The sequence below is a fragment of the Xenopus laevis genome, chromosome 7L, assembly GCF_017654675.1.
Source record: "Xenopus laevis strain J_2021 chromosome 7L, Xenopus_laevis_v10.1, whole genome shotgun sequence".
NCBI lineage: Eukaryota > Metazoa > Chordata > Amphibia > Anura > Pipidae > Xenopus > Xenopus laevis.
The window spans coordinates 128,025,591-128,048,038 of NC_054383.1; positions in this window are offsets into that span (position 1 = coordinate 128,025,591).

Here is a 22,448-nt window from a genome sequence, read left to right on the forward strand (position 1 = left end):
ATCAACTAGAAAATCATAAATAAACCCAATGGGCTGGGTCTGCTTTCAGGAAGGATTCATTATATCATAGTTTAAATCATCTACAAGGTACTGATTTATTATTATAGAGAAAAAGGAAATCATTTTTAAAAATTTGGATGAATCTATGGCAGACGGCCTTTGGGTAATTCAGAAACTTTCTGGATAATGAGTTTCCAGATAATGGATCCCATACCTGTATTATTATTATTATTATGATAAACACATATACATGGGTATTTTCATGCTTTGCTAGTACAGGTATGGGATCCATTATCCAGAAACCTGTTATCCGGAAAGCTCTGAATTATGGAAAGGCCATCTCCCATAGACTCCTTTATATCCAAATAATCCAAATTTAAAAAAATAATTTCCCTTTTCTCTGTAATAATTAGGGATGCACCGAATCCACTATTTTGGATTTGGCCGAACCCCTGAATCCTTTGCCAAAGATTTGGCCGAATACCGAACCGAAACTGTATCCTAATTTGCATATGCAAATTAAGGGTGGGAAGGGGAAACCATTTTTTACTTCCATGTTTTGTGACAAAAAGTCATGTGACTTCCCTCCCTGCCCCTAATTTGCATATGCAAATTAGGATTCGGTTCAACCAGGCAGAAGGATTCAGCCGAATCTGAATCCTGCTGAAAAAGGCCGAATCCCTAACCGAATCCTGGATTCGGTGCATCCCTAGTAATAATAAAACAGTGCCTTGTACAGGCATGGAATCTGTTATCCAGAATGCTCCAGACCTGGTGCTTTCCGGATGACGGATCTTTTCTGTAATTTGGATCTTCATCCATATATCTACAGAAAATCATGTAAATAAACATTATTTAAACATTAAATAAGCCCAATAGGCTGTTTCTGCTTCCAATTAGGATTAATTATATCTTAGTTTGGATCAAGTACGAGGTACTGTTATTACTAGAGAGAAAAAGGAAATTATTTTTTAAAAATTTGGATTATTTGGATAAAATGGAATCTATGGCAGACAGCCTTTCGTAATTCGGAGCTATCGGGATAACCTATCCCATACCCATACTTGATCCCATTTAAGATATAATTAACCCTTATCGGAAGCCTATGGGTTTATTTAATGTTTACATGATTTTCTAGTAGACTTAAAGCATGAATTATGGAAAAGCTCCAGGTCCCAAGCATTTTGGATAACAGGTCCCTTAGGCTATGCTGAATTTTCACAAGGTGTTAACTTGAATATTTTTCTGACAGCACTGCATTGTGTACTGTGTAGCATTACAATATATTTCATACAGTTCACTGCACTGGTTATCTCCTTTTAAAGCTAGTGCATTAAAACCATATTTCCTTTGTTCCATACTGAAGAGCATTCTTGTCATAGAAGTGCAATGGTCGGGACTCATCCTTCAGGCCAGTCGGGTAAATGTTTATTGTCTCAGATACCCTTTAGAAGCTTATTATGGGTTAACAGGAGCCTCGACTTATTTCCTAACGCCAAAACCCAACCCCGTAGTCCACTGATGTAAGGCAAACTTTAATATTCTGCAGAAGGTTGCATATGAATCTGCATATTCTGTGTTCATTAGGTTGCAGAGATTTATCTATACTGCAGTTCCTTTTGGTCGATGCTCCTATTACTTAATTCTGTCACGCAACAGTCTTTTCCGCAGCGCATTCTGGCCTATGAAATCTTGATTTATGGAATATGAAGCTTGCCTGGTTACATGTTTTAAAACAATAGATCAGCCTGGAGGTCATACACTTTATTACAGCACTTGAAACTGAAGCCGCAACTTACAGCAAGCTACAAGTGGGTCATCAGTGGGTCCTAATAAAATTGCAGTGTGAATGCTATAGCGTTGTTAGAGTGTAAGCTCCAGTGGGGCAGATGTGAATGAGCAACAGTCTCTTTAAAGAGCTGTGTAATATGTCAGCACTATTTAAAGGAGAACTGAAGCCAAAATAAAGAAGTAGACTATAAATGTTGTACATGATGTTTTGTGCTTCTGTACCAGCCCAAGGCAATAACAGCCCTTTAGCAGTAAAGATCTGTGTCTCCAAAGATGCCCCAGTAGCTCCCCATCTCCTTTTCTGCTGATTCACTGCACATGCTCTGTGCTGCTGTCACTTACTGAGCTTAGGGACCCACTCACAATATACAGTACACATAGAATAGAAATGTCACAATATAAGGCTGATTAGTAATTAATACAGATAATTACTACATGGCAGCACAGAAACCAGTGCAATTAGCATCAGAATTTAATAATCAGCAAACCTGTAGCATCAGCTTATATTACAGGGGAAGCTCATTTTTTGCTGGATAATTAGTGACGAGCCCTAAGCTTAGCTTCTCAACAGCTGCTCAGAGCCCACTGAGCATGTGAGTGTCACAGACACTTTCCAAGATGGTGACCCCCTGTGACAAGTTTGAAGTCCTGGATCATTGCTGCTATTGAAAAGCTGAAACCTTAGGCTGGTGCAATAAGCTCAGTATATAACATATGGCATTTTTCGCCATATTAATTTTTAGGGTTGCGTTTATGGTTTTCCTTATGGGGGTTATTGGTCAAAATTCACATTTTCAGGTTAAAAAAAAATTAAAAATGTTGAGATTTATTATATTCCAACTGGAAATAGCTCGAATCCGAAAATAAACCATTAAAACCTGTCATGTAGGAGTCAATGGCAGAAGCCCCTTGAACCATTTGAAGATGTTAATAGCCTTCCTGATGTTCGAGTGATTCAAGTTTTTTCCCCGCTGAAAACTCGGATCAATTTGAGTTTTTGGGTTGTTAACCTCCGAACACCTTGATTCCAGTTTTTTCCATTCAGGTTTTTTTTTTTTAAATTAGAAACCGTTTGAGTTGCGAGTTCATTCAAGGTACATAAAACTCTAAAATTCGACCTTAAATAACCCTTTAAGAGTATAAAACAAGCGTATGTATTAATGAGAAGGTCATCAAGGCCTGGAGCGAGAGTGGTAGGCTTCCGCTGATGTAAACAAATTAGTTTTCTGACATTGTGAATTTAAATTTTCAATCATATTTTTGCTACAGCTTCACTTCAAGATGAATTTTAGACACAAGGTACAACAGCTTCATCTTGTGCCTAGGGATGGGCGAATTTTTTCACCTTGTTTCGCTGAAGAAATTACGCCCATAGACTTGTATGGCCTTACGGGTCATACGTTAGAAATGTAACAATACACGTTAACGGGTCAAATTCGCCCATCTCTAGTTTGTGCTATCTGCCACCAACTCGGTAAAAGGAATCTGTATAGTGGGAGAGCTCCGCAGCCAAAGAAATAGTGATGCACCCAATCCAGGATTCATTTTGAGATTTTTGATTTTGAGTCTTTTTCAGCAGGATTTGGTTCAGCGAGCACTTTGATTCAACCAAATCTTTAACCTCATGTACTATGTTTTAGGAGAGAGATATAAAACAAAGCACAACATCATGTTTCATGTTAACGTGAAACAAATCAAGTATCCAAAAAAAATAACACCAGCATTAAAGTCAACAACAACATAGTGGAAGTTCTTTGATGGTTTGGGGTTGCTTTGCAGCCCCTGTTACTAGGTACATTTAGTCTGTGCATGGCATCATGAAATCAGAAGATTACCAAGACATTTTGGAGCACAATATTGAATGCAGTGTCAGAAAGCTGAGGTTCAGTGTCAGATCATGTGTTTTCCAGTAGAACAATGAACTGAAGCACAATTCAAAGCGCACCCAGAAATGATTAAAGAAGGATGGTCCAGACTGTCAGTTGACAGATGTATCCTTTCCTAAAGGCTTGCTACCAAATGTTAAAGGAGAAACAAACCATTTACTCCAAAAACCCTACCCCCTCCACCCCATGTAGACCCCCCTCCCCTAATGCCCTTAACTTTTTACATACCCCTCCAGCAGAGTCACAGCATGGGAGTTCTGCGCAGCCATCTTCCGGGTTTTCGGGTCTTATTCCAGCGCTTTGGCAATTTCCGTCCATTTCGGCAAGTCGGTAAAGCAATCTAACTGCGCATGTGCCGATTCGCCGGTCTTTGTCTCAGCTTACCGAAGACCCGGAAGATGGCTGCGGTGAACTCCGATGCTGTGACTCTGCTCAAAGGGGTAAGTAAAAAGTTAGGGGCATTTCCCCGGGGGGGGGCAGCTAGGCTGAGGGGGAGGAGGGAGGGGGGTCTATGTGGGGCGGGGGTTAGGGTTTTTTTGGTAAAGGGTTTTTTTCTCCTTTAAGTGTATGCTGTCATAGAATAAAGTTAGGGGCAGATTTATCAAAGGTCGAAGTGAAAATTTGAATGAAAAAGTTCAAATTTCGAGCTAATTTTTGTGTACTTCGAATTTGAAAAAAATCCAAAAATGTGAATATTGAAATTTTTATTTATGTACGGTCTATTTAAAAATTCAACTTTGACCATTTGCCATCTAAAACCTGCCGAATTGCTGTTTTAGCATATGGGGGGCCTCCGAGAACCTATTTGGATTCAATTGGTGGACATGAAAAAATCAAAGTTTTCTGGGGGGAAAAACTTCTAATCGTACGAATCGAATGCGCTATTACTATGATTTTTTTTTTTTTTACAAATTTCGGTTGGTCTTTTCGAATTTCAAAGTTTTTTTCAATTCAAAATCCGACCCTTGATAAATCTGCCCCGTAGTGTATTTTTTTTTTTATTAAATCAGTATACGTTAAGTTCTTCATGGAAAGACAAGGTTCTGTAATCTTGAAGGGACACTAAACCTTGCTGCACTGCTCAACCAAACTTTACTCAGTTGTTGCTGGACTACAAATCCCAGAATAATGTAATATATAATAAAGGTTGAGGCATGCTGGGAGCTATAGTCTAACAGCATCAGGATTGTATTCTTAAAGCAATATTGCACAATAAAACTTTTCCCCAGAGCAGCATTAAAATGCAAAATAATCCTCCAATGAGAATCCCAGTTTATCTGTATAAATCTGACTCCCTTTTCTTTGTTCCTGCATTAGGAGTTGGAAGCTTTAAGCACAGTTTCCCAGCACTGAACAAATCTGTCCTTTATCCCCATGTTTGATTCCAGTGTAATATAATGAAATAAATATATGACCCAATACTTTCTGTATGTAATATAAGAGCAAGATGGATGACATAGTGCTGTGAATCGGCATTCTTATTGGTCGATTCTCTTGCATCTGCAGTTAAGGTTTTGGTCAATAGAATTCTCATTGGTGAATTGGTTTCCATGTGTATTTAGGGTTTTTCTCAACATCTATAGAGAACTAGGGGGCACAGTGGGGCAGCTTTATGCTTGGGTTTAGTGTCCCTTTAATAGTGAGAGAGGGAATTGTAAGAATTGTGGAAGCTTCAAACTTATTCTTGAGTAGACAGATTTATTTTATTTGTCAGTTGTTTGAAAAACTAAATTTGCCAGTATTTATACTGACAGTTATATATGTATATCTGTGCTGCATGATTTTTTTTTAATGCAGTGGACAGATGATTCAATATTCCCCTCTGAAAATATAGTCAATTTAATTATTATCTGCTTGTTCAGTGCTGGTTTGTGTTTATTGCAGTGGAACAAAACCAAAAAAGGACCCCCTGAATGGAGCAACCTATCAAAGCATTCCTTTATTGCATTTTACTCTTTGCTGAGCCCATCATGAATCAGGGAGAGAGACAATCCATGGATAGGTTCATTCAAATGACAAAACAGTATCTATGGATTATGCCTGAGAAAAAAAAGCAAGCAATTCTCCTCATGCATATTCACGGCAAAAGAAAAAAAAAGTATTGAAATTTCTGTAAAAGTGTTTGGATAAACACAACCCACAGTTGGCTAGAAATCTATATGATCCATGCAGACCTGAGATGGTGCCTACAAAAATATTCCTTACAAAGCACATTGTTTTAAAGTGGGAAAATGTAGGCTATGTGACTGCAGAAGGGATAGCGAACCTTAGGGTCAGGGCACACAGGCAAATTCGGGGAGATTAGTCACCCGGCAACAAATCTCCTCTTCTTCGGGCGACTAATCTCCCCAAACTGCCTCCCCTGCCTTCCCACCGGCTAAAATGTAAATCGCCTGAGGGATGGCACTCAGAGCGATTCGTTTTCCAAAGTCGCCCGATGTTGCCTGAAGAGGAAACTTTGGGCGACTTTAAAAAACGAATCGCTCCGATTTACATTTTAGCCGGGCGATTAATCTCCCCGAATCTGCATGTGTGCCCTGACCCTAAGGATATCCAGTGCTCCCGTAAGCATAAATCCAAGCTGAAGCTCTTCCTATCCTGTTTCTTTTAGTCAAACCTTTGCTCTAGAATTGGTTTATCCCTTTCTTTGGACATTAAAGAACTATATCAGTGTTAATAATTAAGGAATATCAATAATGATTCAAATAGGAGTCTTTTGTGACCAATAAACCACACTTGAGGATATGTGCAGCCTACGTCAGTTTTACTCCTTTAAGAGACTTTACTTCAAAGGAGTTCCCACCATGCTTGGACACACATAAAATCTTTTCATAGATGACTAACAATGTGGGCTTTAAACAGAGAATGGGGGTTATTTATTATGCCAAAAACTAGAAAATCTGAATTTGTTGTGGAAAAAAACTAAACATTTTTGAGATATATTTTACCCAGAGGATGGAAAAAGTCAGAATTCGAAAAATCCGACATCTAAAAACTACCAAGGTTGTATATAAATCAGTGAGAGAGGTCCCTATCCTATTTGAAAGTTTATGTGGTCTGCACTGGTTTTTGGACTTTGTGGGCAAAAATCAAAAAATGCAGGCTTTTTTCTGAAAAAACAAGCGATTCGGGGAAAAAATTGTACAATTCGGATTTTTGCTTGATTTTTTCGTGTTTGTCCCTGATCCCATAAAATTTTAATTTTTTTTTTGATAATAAATAAGGTCCAATCGAGGATTCTAGTTTGGTCGGACCTTTTTGATTAAAATAGTCAGATAAATTTGGACTTTGATAAATAAGGCTCTATGAGTGGGATGTGAGTGTAAGAGGAGAGTTGAGCATGGGGAACTGCTTTAAAAAGAGCAGTTGTCTCTGAAGACCAAGTATTTTCTCTTCTACTGGCAGTCTCTGGTGTCCTGTATATACCTGTGAGAAATCTATTCCTCATGTATAACATGGGGAGGAAGAAAGAAAAGACCATTTTGTTGCCAATTTAGTTGTTTAATGAGAGGAAAGGAAAAGGGGGGAGTGAGCAGGGGGGAGTGTATACACACACTGAGTAGCTAACATGAACAGCATGGAGGTTGCTTAGTGTGTTATGATCTACTATAATTGTATATGAAATGCAATATGTTTTTTTTTTTAATTTTCTGAGAAAAAATACATTTATTTCAATAATTGAGCTGTGGATATCTTTTCATTGACATGTACTTACTGATGGGTGAATTTGGGACGTTCCGCTTCGCCGAAAAATTCACAAATTTCTTGCGAAATGGCGAAAAATTTGCGAAATGGCACCAGCGTCTCGTTTTTGACACCGACGTCCGGTTTTGACGCACTCGTCCGTTTTCGGATGCCGACGCTCATTAGCCGGTGAAAATGCACCGGTTTTGCAAATTTATTCGCCAGCAGTGAATCGCAGGAATTCACAAATACATTTTTCATCGTGGGCTCTGAGCAGCTGTTGAGAAGCTAAGCTTAGGGGTCGTCACTAATTATCCAGCAGAAAATGAGCTTCCCCTGTAATATAAGCTGATGCTACAGGTTTGCTGATTATTAAATTCTGATGCTAATTGCACTGGTTTCTGTGCTGCCATGTAGTAATTATCTGTATTAATTACTAATCAGCCTTATATTGTGACATTTCTATTTTATGTGTACCGTATATTGTGAGTGGGTCCCTAAGCTCAGTAAGTGACAGCAGCACAGAGCATGTGCAGTGAATCAGCAGAAAAGAAGATGGGGAGCTACTGGGGCATCTTTGGAGACACAGATCTTTACTGCTAAAGGGTTGTGGTTGCCTTGGGCTGGTACAGATGCACAAAACATAATGTAAAGCCTTTCTAGCTACTTCTTTAGTTAAGCTTTAGTTATAATTTAAATCTAAATACATAATAATTGTGAATAATGTGTAGGTTGTTCAAAACATTTAGCTGGTGATAAGGTGATAAGGACACAGAATACAGGCTCTGAAGCAAGGTAGGAAACATGAGTAGGACAGGCCACAGAAGTTAAGAACTTGGAAAAACTAGAAACTTGCTCCATGGTGTAATCTTGAAAATGTTACTGAGATTATATAAAGGATAAGGATGCAGTGACCTAGTATTTCCTACATGAAAATCTAAACCAGAGCAGTGTTTGAGAAAGAGCCTGCAAACCAGATGTCTGTGGGTCCCATGGGGCTTGGAAATTGAGAAAAAACAAGCAGTAGAGACAAATGGTAGTGTATACATTTCAAAGTAAAGACCTGCAGTGATTAAATATCTTTGAGCATGTAGGAATGAGGAGGGTATATCATTTGCCCTTTTGCAGAATAACCATGTCAGCGAGAGAAGTTTTAGACTTATAAATAGTGATGGGCGAATTTATTCGGCAGGCATGGATTCGCAGTGAATTTCCACACTTCGCCGACTGCAAATGTTTTAGTGAAACTGCGGTGAAAATTCACCGTGGAGAAATTAGATGAGTCAAAAAAATTGTTAATCGTCAACGTCATTCGGACGCCCATTGACTTTAATGCATTCAGACTAAAGAGTCGAGCTTGTAAAAATTGTCGCGCGCATAAAAATTGACGCCCATAGCCTTTAATGCATTTGGAAAAAGAGTCGAGCGTATAAAAATTGTGAATCGCGTCAAAATTGTCTTTGACTTCAATGCATTTCGCTAATTTTTTTTGAAGAGAAACGGGACAGATTTGCTCATCGCTACTTATAACTGATTTATTTCGTTTTTTTTATAAAGTTTTATTTAGCTAGTACTAAGAGAGATGACTTCCTATTTGGGTGTCACTGGGTGACCTCACACACCAATAAGTTACCACATCCTGTAGTCTTTGTCATGAGTATAAACCAACAAGTGAAGGCGTCTTGAGGTTATTACCGAAGAGGAGACACTGCACTACAGAAAAAAGCAACTTGCACTGCTGGGACGGTACTTTTAGATAGAGCAGTGATTGTTGAGTCAAAGACTGTTGTTCCTGGAGTTGAACTGTTGCTACTGGGTGATGCTCAATTCCATACAAGGTAAAATGGACCGGGCTACCACATTATGGACAGAATCTGGATGAAATGGGCATTGTTGAAGACCGTAGTGAAGCATGCATCTCCCTAACATGATACTTCAGCTGTGGACCTGCTACAGTGGAGGGATCACTAATAAAGAATACAACAGCATCTTTTTCAGCATCTTTAAAGGAGAACTAAAGCCTAAAAATCAATATGGCTAAAAATGCCCTATTTTATATACTGAACTTATTGCACCAGACTAAAGTTTCAGCTTGTCAATAGCAGCAATGATCCAGGACTTCAAACTTGTCACAGGGGGTCACCATCTTGGAAAGTGTCTGTGACACTCACATGCTCAGTGGGCTCTGATTGGCTGTTGAGAAGCTAAGCTTAGGGCTCGTCACTAATTATCCAGCAGAAAATGAGGTTGGTCTGTAATATAAGCTGATGCTACAGGTTTGCTGATTATTAAATTCTGATGCTAATTGCACTGGTTTCTGTGCTGCCATGTAGTAATGATCTGTATTAATTACTAATCAGCCTTATATTGTGACATTTCTATTCTATGTGTACTGTATATTGTGAGTGGGTCCCTAAGCTCAGTAAGTGACAGCAGCACAGAGCATGTGCAGTGAATCAGCAGAAAAGTAGATGGGGAGCTACTGGGGCATCTTTGGAGACACAGATCTTTACTGCTAAAGGGCTGTGGTTGCCTTGGGCTGGTACAGAAGCACAAAACATAATGTACAACATTTCTAGCTACTTCTTTAGTTAAGCTTTAGTTCTCCTTTAATCAGGCGAGGAAAAATAAAGTAGCGGTTTTGATTATTGTGACATACTTTAGTATTACCTGTCTGGCAATTAAATATAACAAAGAACAACAAATAAGGTAAGTCACTGGCGATACTTGCCTGAAATCACAGCACATCCAGAAAATGACATGTGCTTTTGTTTTCAGGTGATTTTCGTAGTAGCCATCACACGATAATTTTTTGGCAGCTATTGGCGTTGTATCTTCCCATGTGCCATCACTCTATAGCCCTTTGGTAAAATTGTCTGACAATGCCATTTTACAAAATATAACTAATTTCGGTCACAAGTCATCTAAAAAAACACATAAATCTGCGCTGGTTTCCTAACTAATAACAATACAAACTGTATGGCTGTGTCTTTAGTAATGTTTCGTGACCAATTTTTAGCACAACATTCCAAGACAGAGGATAGACTTGGAAGTTACCTTAGCGTAACAAAAGTTTGAAGTCCTGGATCATTGCTGCTATTGACAAGCTGAAACTTTAGGCAGGTGCAATAAGTTCATTATATAAAATTTGGCATTTTTAGCCATATCAATTATTAGGGTTTAGTTCTCCTTTAATAAGTAAATCTGTTAGAATCCATTTACCAAATTTATATATACGCTATGCTTCAATATTCCCTTAAATACTACATAAAGGGAAGTGTGAGACTGTTTTAAAAAAATATACATTAGTAAATCTTCAGCCATTCAGATACTGTTGTGCATATGTAACCACAAAAATGCTCTCACCTAAATTCAAGAATAGATAAAATAAAAATGAAGTTTGTCATAAATTGAGACAAATCTGTCTGGTCAGCTCTATATCCTTGTGTAAAATCAATATAGATTAGACTGCTCTAACCCGGATGGGAGACACACTCCCTTGCATTCCCAATATAGAATTCAGAGCAAGGATCAGAATTCACCAAATCTGATGGGATCAACAAAAATATATGCATAGTCTATAGACCATACAGGTATGGGATCCATTTTCAGGAAACCCATTATCCAGAAAGTTCCCAATTACGGAAAGGCCATCTCTTATAGACTCCATTTTATTCAAATAATCCAAATTTTTAAATATGATTTCCTTTTTCTAGGTGATAATAAAACAGTGGTTTGTACATGATCCCAACTAAGATATAATTAATTCTTATTGGAAGCAAAACCAGCCTATTGGGTTTATTTAATGTTTACATGATTTTCTAGTAGACTTAGGTATGAAGATCCAAATTATGGAAGGATCCCTTATCCAGAAAACCTCAGGTCCCCAGCGTTCTGGATAACAGGTCCCATACCTGTACTGATAATTCTTTTGTGAAAATGATGAATCATATACCTGTAAGTGTATAAATGTGTTTGTTAGGTATAATTTCTGTGTGAATGCAGGAAACTGTATGTTTATTGCAGATGAGCATTTGTTTCAGTTAATAATGGAAAGTGAATAGCCCAACTACAATTTTTAATATTTTTTCTTTGTACTTATTTTATCTAGCCTGAAGAGTTCTGTTGAAGCCACTTATGCCCCTGACGAAGCTGCCAAGCAGTGAAACGCGTTGGGTGGTGTAGGTGGAAGGTGGGGAGGCTAGTTCCCACGCTTCCCAACGTAGCTAGGCAGAAACTATAGCATTGGGAGGGAATGGTGGGGGGCTCAAAGGTGGCTCATTGGAAGGTGTGGAATACATTTAAGAGCGCTACTGGCATTAACGCTGTGTGAACAGTGAAGTGCATTTAAACATTTGGTTACCACTAGCCTACCTAATCCGCCTACACATTCAGTTTTTAATATGTGTTATTTTTAAGGACATTGTCCTGCACAGCTGTGATTGGAACATGCTGCGTGTGTTTATGTCGGTTTGAGCCTATTTGGTTTTTATTAAGCATAGTTACTATTAAAGGTTAAGTTTTAATATACTGTTGCGATCATAACCTGAACTGGCTGGCTTGCTACATAGTTGCTGGATGGATGTCTAACATTCAATTCAGAGCTTGTGTGCAGTAATTTGTGTTTCGAAGCCACAAAAAGACCAGAAGTTGAAGTCCTGAAGCCGTGAAAATACCCGAAATTTAAGTCCTGAAGCCGTGAAAAGACCTGAAGTTGAAGTCCTGAAAAGACTCAAAGTTGAAGTCCTGAAGCCGTGAAAAGACCCGAAGTTGAAGTCCTGAAAAGACCCGAAGTTGAAGTCCTGAAGCTACAAAAAGACCTGAAGTTGAAGTCCTGAAGCCATGAAAAGACCCGAAGTTGAAGTCCTGAAGCCGCGAAAAGACAAGAAGTTGAAGTCCTGAAGCCACGAAAAGACCGGAAGTTGAAGTCCTGAAGCCGCGGAAAGACACGAAGTTGAACTCCTGAAGCCGCGAAAGGACCCAAAGTTGAAGTCCCGAAAAGACCCAGAGTTGAAGACTTGAAACCACGAAAAGACCCGAAGTTGAAGTCCTGAAAAGACCCGAAGTTGAAGTCCTGAAGCCGCGAAAAGACCCGAAGTTGAAGTCCTGAAGCCGCGAAAAGACCCGAAGTTGAAGTCCTGAAGCTGCGAAAATACCCATTGCCACAAAAGGAGCCTAAGGTAAGTTCCACTTAACACCAATGTTTTTTTTTTTTTTTATTAAACTACTGGCCACCAATGTATTGTTTTTAACACTATACAGGCCACTGGCCACCAATTTTTTTTTAAAAAAACTGGTCCCTGGCTTCAATTATTTTTTTTTTTTTAATTTATAGGGGGGCCCTGGTCACCATTGATTTCTTTTTAAACCTGTAGGGGAGCCCTGACAACCAATGGTTTTTTTTTTTAAAAACTTTTGTGTGGGATACTGGTTGTCAATTGTTTTTTTTTTAACTTATAATGGAGTCCTGACCACCAATGGCTTTTAATAACTTGTGTGCGAGGGGGGTTTATCGTTTTTAGTGCTCATGTCTTTGTGGCCTTTTTACTGGGGTGTGGGCATGGTCTGGGATAGGGCTTGTAGGCCAGATGGGGGTGGGTGAAAATGATGTTGTACAGGGCCCTGTAATTTCTGATGGCGGTCCTGGGCTGCTTCACATAGTTGTCAGGTGGATCAGTGCAGAACTAAAGTTAAATTATGTAAAAGTAGGGCTGTCTTTTCAGCATTTGTAACTACTGTTATGTCTTTCCCATTGTGTAGAGCTCTCTCTGATATTGTATTCCTGTTCTTGACTCTTGCTATAAATTTCTGAATCCATGTATGTCTCTGTGTCTGTGCCCTACTTTCTCATCTTAGCCTACTGTATAGCCCATGGAATAAAAGATGTCATGTCCTGACCCGCTTTTCTAGCATTACATGATGTTCGCCCATAGCCATGCGATCTGAAACGACAAATCTGATTTGAATTGTATATAGGACACCTAGAAACAGGGTCATAAACATGTGCGCTTCTACACTCATAGATAGAACTCAGATTTAGAGATATTGTAGCAGCATGATAATCAGCTTTCCATTATAATTGTATAATTTAACCATTTGTTTTTAGAAACAGCAAATTTTAGTTTTTTTCTTGAAGATAACATTAAAGCATAGATGTGACATGAGTGCAAAGCTGCTATGTAACTGGACTAACTCGAGGCCCTCAACACAGATTTGGGCATCCACTGAATCTTTATAATCACTTAAAGAAGTTGTAAACCCAACCATAACTCTGTTCTACAGCACCCCCTAGTTTTATATAGAAGATGCAAGAAATTTCACCAATGAGAATTCTACTGATGATATTGAATCATCCTTCCGAGTCCTACCCGAAGGCATGGGCTCTGTTGCCCAAGTGTCCCAGGCTACCGCCCGCGGACAGCTTGAACGGATGGGTCCCCCTTCGCCGAAGCTAGGGAGGGCCCACCATCCCCGCCCCCCAAAGGGGTTTGGGGTGTTTAGACTCCCCTTCGCCGAATCTAGGGGGAGTCTACCCGGGGTTCTGCCGAAGCTTCCCCCAGGGCATGGCCTGTGGTCCAGCCAAAGGACTATGACCAAATCCAGGGTGCTCAAACCAAACACAAAAAAAGTTGCTGGAGTGTGCGGTGCAAGGCCATTGATTGCCTATAGTAAGGCTCCAGCTGGCAGCTGCCCGCCTAATGGCCATGATTAGGCATAGGTGCATGTGCATTGCCCCTGACTCAAAAGCAAATCGGGTGCCTCCCTCATGGGAGCACAGCAACCCAGCTTTCATCAAGCTTCCGCTTGCCAGCCTAGTCCAGAGGACCAAGGGGTAAATTTATCAAAGAGTGAAGTTCTGCCACTAGAGTGAAATTCCGCAACTCTCAATTCATTTCTATGGGATTTTGAAAGGCGTATTTATCAATAAATACGCCTATAAAAATCCCATAGAAATGAATGGAGAGTGGCGGAATTTTACTCTAGTGGCGGAACTTCACTATTAACTTCACTCTTTGATAAATATACCCCCAAGTGTTTCTCCGTTCTTCACATAGGATCATAAGAACAGATACTCCTCCTTGATCTTGCCAGCCAGAGGACCAAGTGTTTCCAAAGGTACTACACTTGATCTTAGCCAAAAGGCCAATTCTACTGATCAAAAACTTCAAAATAAATGCAAAAAAATTGACCAATAAGAAGTCTGATTCAAAAACACTATGTCAGACATTTTGCTGTTATCTTACATATAGAGAGAATAATATCATTTTTTTTTCTTGATGATATTACACTGGAATCAGACATGGGGATAAAGGACAGACTTGTTCAGTGATGGGAAACTGAGCTTTACGTTTCCAACTCCAATTACAGGAACAAAGAACAGGGAGTCAGATTTATACAGATCAACTGGGATTCTCATTGGAGGTTTTTTTTGCATTTTAAAGCGGTTGCTAGCTGTGGAGATTTGGGGAAAAGTTTTATTGTGCAATATTGCTTAAGGGTAGGACTCCACAAGCGTTTTTGTCGCGATCCGATGCGCTGCGACAAAACGCATGCGACATAAAAAAGGTTAGTTATAGAATTGTCGCATGTTGTTGCAGCGTTGATTCGGCTCGACACAACTGTCGGATGCAGACGCTGCACGCTGCGTCTGTATCCAACAGTCGTGTCGTGACGGATCAACGCTGCAACAACATGCGACAATTCTATTACTTACCTTATTTTTGTCGCTTGCGTTTTGTCGCAGCACATCGGATCGCGACAAAAACGCTCGTGGAGACCTACCCTTATGTTGCTGGCCTACAGCTCCCAACATGCCCTAACTTTGATAACATGAAGTATGTTGGGATGTGTAGTTCAGCTACAGCTGTGTAAAGTTTGATTAAGCAGTGTGGTGCAACAGTGATACTACCCCTTTAATAATTTTAATACTATGTGTCCCAAATATTGAATACTCCGCCTGCTGCATGGATACTGCGGGGAAGCATTGCCATATAGAATGTATTGTTTTTAGCAGAGTTTGACCACTGATCTTATACATTCTGCTCATGTGACAGACTGACACAATGGGGGGAATTCACAAAAGTGAAGAGAGACCATTTTTGGAGTAAAAGTGGTGGTAAACTGGAGTAAAATACTCAGAAACTGAAATCCACCTAAATTCCGACTCAACCTCTACTTTTCATTTAGTGAAAGAAAGGCAGTTTACTGACACTTTTATGAATTTGTCTTTCAAATCACATAAAAATGGCACAAAAACGTCATTTTAAGCAACATTTTCTCCCGACATTTTATAAATGGAGTAAAGCTCATTATAAACTCTTCCCTGTGTGTCAGATCAATTCTAATATAAACTGTCCTGCTTTGGTTCAGCCAATCTTCATTTCACCCCTCTTGTAGGTGCCCCATTGGGGAATTATTATCATATTAATAGGGATCAGCATTTTATAGTCAGGGCACAAGTTTGTGTCTAACCCTATAGGTGTAAAAGCCTCATTAACAAAACAAGTAAAACACGGACTAAACAAAAAAGCGTATTTTATATAATTTAATATGTAAAAGGTTTTTTTACTCACACTTGCATTATTTTACTAGTTTTAGTTTAATGAATGAGGCAATATTAGCAATTCGAGTAAATATATTATCTAAAGGAAAAGTAAAGCCTCCCAGCCATTTTTTTTTTAGTTTTAGACACTTGACCTAAGATAATAAAACATATTTCTGATATAAATCCCTATATTATGCTAAATTTCTTGTAGTTAGACCTTTATATCTTGTTACAGACGTGGAATTACACAAACATGTAGTTGTGTTCCTGTGATCAGTAAATATGTATTTATCTATGGTGTTGGAAGGTAGGTGTGTAGGTTGATATTCAGTCTGGTGCTAGGGGTCGATCACTGAGAGGCACTCTTCTTTAGTTCTCTTACAGTTGTTTCCAGATAGAGTCCTGCAGCGGGTCGGGTACCTGCGGGTTACCTGCAAAAAAAAAAAAAACGTGTACCCTGCGGAATAAGTTGAAGGATTTTCAAGTGCGGGTAGAGATGCAGGTTCTTATCCTATGTTATATTGTCTATATTTTACTCCTTTTAAAATTTTACAAAACTTGTATCTGTCCTGCACACTTTTGATGACGTCACTTCCAGTTTGCAGCAACGTCATTTGATGGTGGTCGGCAGGTTGTCAGTCGGGTTGCAGATAAGGCAGTTGTGGGTCCGGGTAGCGGATCAAAGTAGGTAAATATGCAGATTGCTGTCCGGGTCGCGGCCTGCGGGTTCGGTCCAGGTCTCAAAAATTGGTTCAGCGCAGGACTCTATTTCCAGGGTCAAAATAAAACACACTTTTTGTATTCTTCTGAGCATTATTGTGAGCTGAGTTACTAAAACTCGACTTCTTACTCTAATAAAAAAAATTTTTACCGAATCCCTTTAATTTACCAATAATTTTTTCAAAAAAGAAACATCTTCAGGGACATCTGCGATTGACTTCTTCATGACCTTGACATGTTTGAGATGGAGCATTTTCGGATTCGGATTTTAGCAGCTTTGGGGTATAATAAATCTTAGAGTTTTTCTCTCCCTCTAAAAATTTGAGTTTTCTCCTTTAAAAACTCTTTTAAACTATGACTACGTGTTGAAACACACGAAACGCATAAGGTGTTACCTGTCATGAAGTAAAGACTTTTTCTTTAAACCTACACTGCGTCCGAGGAATTACTGGAGTGTGTGCCCAAGGCGGATTTGCAAATTGAAGTGTTCTCCCCAAGCTACGGGTTAGTGGGCGCAACACCCGGACCACCAACAGAGAGTGGTGAGTGCACCTGAATTTTAAGACTGTTTAAGTTTGCGACGGGTTGGGGGCAGCAGCACTCGAACTACAATCACTACTTGGCGAGCGTGTGTAACAATGGAAATATGTAAAAAAAATATAAGCGACCAAGTATTTAACGAATCAATTAAGATAGCAGCACGGTGTGAATTTGGCCTTTAAAAACTTGATCAGAAACATTTGGTGGCAGATTTATCAAAGATCGAGGTGAATTTTCGATTGAAAAAAAATTTGAATTATGAGCTATTTTTTGTGTACTCCGACTAGGGAATAGTCCAAATTCGATTAGAATTTGAAAAAAAAAAAAAAAATTAGAATATCGAAATTTGTTATGTACTGTCTCTTTAAAAATTCGACTTCACCATCTAAAACTAGTGATGGGCATGAATCTCTCCCGTTTCGCTTCGCCACAAAATTCGCAAATTTCCCGCAAAATTCACAAAACTGTGAAAAATTTGCGAAAAATCATGGAAACTGAAAGTTCACAAACAATTTGTGAAATTTGGGCGTTTTCACGGACAAAATTGAGCATTTCGAACGTTTTCACGGAAAAATCATGAAAATCGGAGATTCGCAAATTTATTCGCCGGTGGCGAAACGTGGGAATTCGCTGCGAATTCGTGCCTGACGAATTTATTCACCCATCGCTATCTAAAACCTGCCGAATAGCTATTTTAGCCTATGGGGGACCTCCAAGAACCTATTTGGAGTCAATTGGTGGACTTTGAAAAAGCAAAGTTGTTTTTGGAAAAAAACGATGAATCAAATTCAATCTAATGCGATCTTTCTTTGATTCGTACGATTCAAATTCGGCCGAATACGGACCTATTTGATCAAAAATGGATCTATTCCACAAAAAAAAAATATGTAACTTATTTACGGTTGGTCTTTTTGAGTTTTTTCAATTCGAAATTCGACCCTTGATAAATATGCCCCTTGAGGTTTAATAAATAGACCCCTAAGAGTCTGTAGAAAACCATGTCTCAGACTATAAACAAAACAGGGTCATTGACCAAGACATTATTCTCACCATAAATCAAAGGGGGTGGGAGGCATTTTACTGAAGAGTGTGAATTGTTTATGTGGAATAAAACAAAGGAACATGTCAAGTGTTGTTGTTAATTACAAACATTTCTTGGAAAAGGTAGTGAAGCATCGCATGTTTTCGTCAATAACTGGTCACTTTTCATTAGAGTCTATGGATACTATTTAACTAGTTGCTCAACACTCATTAGTCTTGCAGCACCTGCTCATGCAGCTAAACAGAGTTATCTTGTTTATGAAGAACTAAAGCTTAATTAAAGAAGTGAGGCAGAAATATTGTACATCTATGGGCCCTGTTATCCAGAATGCTCAAGACCTGGGGTTTTCCAGAGAACAGATCTTTCCATAATTTGGATCTTCATAAAATCTACTAGAAAATCATGTAAACATTACATAAACCCAATAGGCTGGTTTTGCTTCCAATAAGGATTAATTATATCTTATTCGGGATCAAGTACAAGCTACTGTTTTATTATTACACAGAAAAAGGAATACGATTTGCATAAAAAGGAGTCTTTCTGTAATTCAGAGCTTTCTAGATAACGGGTGTTCGGATCCAGTACCTGTACATGATGGGGCACACTTATCAAGGGTCGAATTGAAAATTAGAATTTTTGGGTTTTTTTATGGCCAAAATTGTCAAATTAGACTAAGGAATTATTCAAATTTGATTAGAGTTTTTTTAAAAAAAATCTAATTTGATTTTCGACATTTATCATACACTGGGCTTTAAGAACTTGAATTAGACTATTTGCCACCTAAAACCTGCTGAATTGCTGTTTAAGTCAATGGGAGACGTCCTGGGATCAATTTTGGAGTTGTTTGCAGCCTTCCTGATGTTCGAGTTTTTTTCGGAGAAAAAACTAGAATCGAGTTTTTAAAACTCAGATTGAATTCGATTTGTCGATCCTATTCACCCAAGTTTTACATATTTGTTTTTTTTTTTAATAAATTTTGATTGGTCGAATTTTGAGTTCATGGGAATTTTTAATAAACTCACATGAATTCAAAAGTTGGCCTTTGATAAATGTGCCACTTAGTGTACTTCGACTAGGTAATAGACCAAATTCGATTAGAATTTGAAAAAAAATCGAAAATTCGAATATCAAAATTTATTATGTACTGTAAAAATTTGACTTTGACTATTCGCCATCTAAATAAAACCTGCCGAATTCCTGTTTTAGCCTATATGGAGGAGCACCTAGAACCTATTTGGGGTCTTTTTTTAAAAAAAAAAATACACGCACTGAATTCGACAAGAATATGATCTGAATTCAAATCGAACGATCGAATACAGCCTATTCACTCTAAGTTAAAATTTTTTATTTTTTTCTGTTGGTCTTTTATTATTTGAATTTCGAGTTGATGGGAGTTTAAAAAAACTCCCATCAATTTGAAATTCGACCCTTGATATATCTGCCTCTTCAAATGTGTTCAAATTGGAATAAGAGTTTAAAATATATCCAAATTGTTATTAATTTTGGGCAACAACTTAAGAAATGCCAAGCCAACCTATAGCTGCAATATTTGGACTTCCTCCAGTTACCTTTGAGGAAGATTCTGACAGTTGTAGTTCAGCATTAGCGAGAGTGTTAAGCTGGCCATAGATGTTGAGATTTCTAAAAGATCCGATCGTCATCGTGAGACCGCGATTATCTCGGAACGATCGTACGAATTGTCCATCAACTAAAAAGACCAATTTGCCAGGAAAACAAAGGGGAGCTGCCTGCTTGGCCCTGCAAACAGATAGATTGCACTGGGACCGACAAAGATTTTTTAACCTGGCCGATCAATTTCCTGACAGATGTCGGTCGAAAAATCGTAAGATGTACGATCGTTCGAATGCCTCTAACCGCACGATAATTCCAAAGGATTGGTCGGACTTCGCTAAAATCGGTTGTTCAGCAAGAGAAATCTTTGCGTCTATGGGGTCCTTTAAACATATATTTTCAAGAACATTTTCTGGCCTCCCTACCATTTAACTATGCCTGATGGGATTCTTCTTTACAGTTACATTTACTAAGTCTGGCTTTAGCTTATATCCAGTTATGCTGAGTAAACACATGCTGTGTGACCCAGAACATTAAGGGATTGACTGAATTCCAAGAATTTTTGAAAAAATGATGAAGACAAAAGCTGGAAAGGCAGTGGAAATGTAAACAAAAGACTGAACTAGTGAGTAGGAGATAAGGGAATGGCATGTGGTGCAGTTAGAAATGTAAGGCAGGGTGCATTTTACAGTAGAACATTCAGTGACTAGTGAAAATATATCATTTTTTGTTACTGTTAAATGTATTGATTGTGTGCAACAAAACTGCAAAACAGTGACAGGAGAGCACCTTGTAGTTATTGAGGCTTGTTTTCTAAAAGTGCCTGCAATTAGCTGCATGAATATACAAAGATAGGAATTGTCCTCAGTAGGCTTAAAGGGTATGTAAAAGCAAAAAAATAAAATCCCATTTTTACTTTCTTTACTGAAAAAGAAACCTATCTCCAATATACTTTAATTAAAAAATGTGTACTGTTTTTACAAGAAACCTGATTGTATGCAGTGAAATTCTCCCTTCATTTGCTGCTGTGGATAGGAATTGTCATTGCGCTGCAGGGAAACAATCATACTTATGAACAGCAGGGGGAGCCCCTGCCTTACTTCCCAGCCATGCAGAACTCAAGCAGCTTTGTTTGTTTCCCTGTAGAGCAGTCGGCGACTGTGTAGAGATTTGTATTGGATTTTATTTTTGCCTTTACATCCCCTTTACTGTTTCCAACTCTAGCTGCAGGGACAAAGATCATGGAGCCAGATTTAAACAGATAAACTGGAATTGTATTTGGAGAATTATTTTGCTGCAGCCACTGGTTCTGCAGAGTTGGTGAAAGTTTGTATTAAATAATAGAAAAACTATTAAATTTAATTAAATTACATTAAATTACATGACAACACAGGACCCAGTGCAGTCTGTATATTCTGATTATTACTCAGTCTTGCTGTATCAGATTCTATGGCAGATATTATTTGATTTGTGCTGTTTTGGTAATTTTATGATGATCCCTAAGCAGCCCAGACCACACTGCATGGTCTTGCTCTTGCAAAGATGTTTAACAAAGTTACAAGATGGTGCAGTAATTCATGTTTATGTTTAGTATACAAAATACAGTATTTCTAGCATTATTCTAATTTAGACTTTACTTCCCCTTTAAGTAGAAATTGTTAAATCTGTTTTCTTGTGAAGGTAATGTAAGTAGAAAAGATGTGAGGGGACAGCAAAAGCATATAAAATTGTGCTGAAAGGGAATTTGTTTTTTCTGAAACTAATAATAATCTGCATAATTAATTGAATTTGAAAATTAAAATGTTATCTCTCCTTCAGTTTTTTATTTAACAAAGATTTTGTGATCTTTCTGAAGAAATTAGAGGGTTATTTATCAAAGGTCGAGTTGAGTTTTCCACAAAAAAAAATCGAATTTCCAAGGTTATTTTTGGTCAAAAAACCTATATTTTTTGGGTTGACCTGACCCTGGAAATACAGTATCTTAAATCCGAAAATACACCATCTAAAACCTGTTGAGGTCATGTAGGAGTCAATGGCGAGGTCCCTTGAACCATTTGGAGATGTTAAAAGCTTTCATGATGTTCGAGGTTTTTTCAATGTATTATTCCTCGAAAACTCAGTCAATATGAACGATTCTAATTTTCTCCTGCCAAAAACTCAATCAATTCAAGTTTTAAGCAGGTGATTTGAGTTGATCGCTGATTTCCATTTGAGTTTTTTCTTAAATTAGAAACCATTTGAGTTAATTCGAGCTCACATAGCTCTAAAATTTGATGTTTGATAAATAACCCCCTTAGTCTTTGGACTCATGTAGCATTTTGACACCATGGACCACTTAGCAAGAACCTACCCATTGTGCAAATTAGTGCACTGGCTTCCCCATCAACAATTTGAAAAGTAGTGCACAAAGAATAGGGCCACTTTATGGGCCAGATTTATCAAGGGTAGAATTTCGAATTTGAAAAACTTCAAAATTCGAATTCAGAGACCAACTGAAATCAAATCGGTCCTTTTTCCATAAAATAGGTCAGTTTTCGATCGAATTTGAATGGTACGATTTGAAGTTTTTCCCCAAAAAAAACCCTTAGATTTTTCAGTCCACCAATTGACTCCAATTTTCACTTCGACCTTTGATAAATCTGCCCTAAGTGTTTATATAGAAGCATAA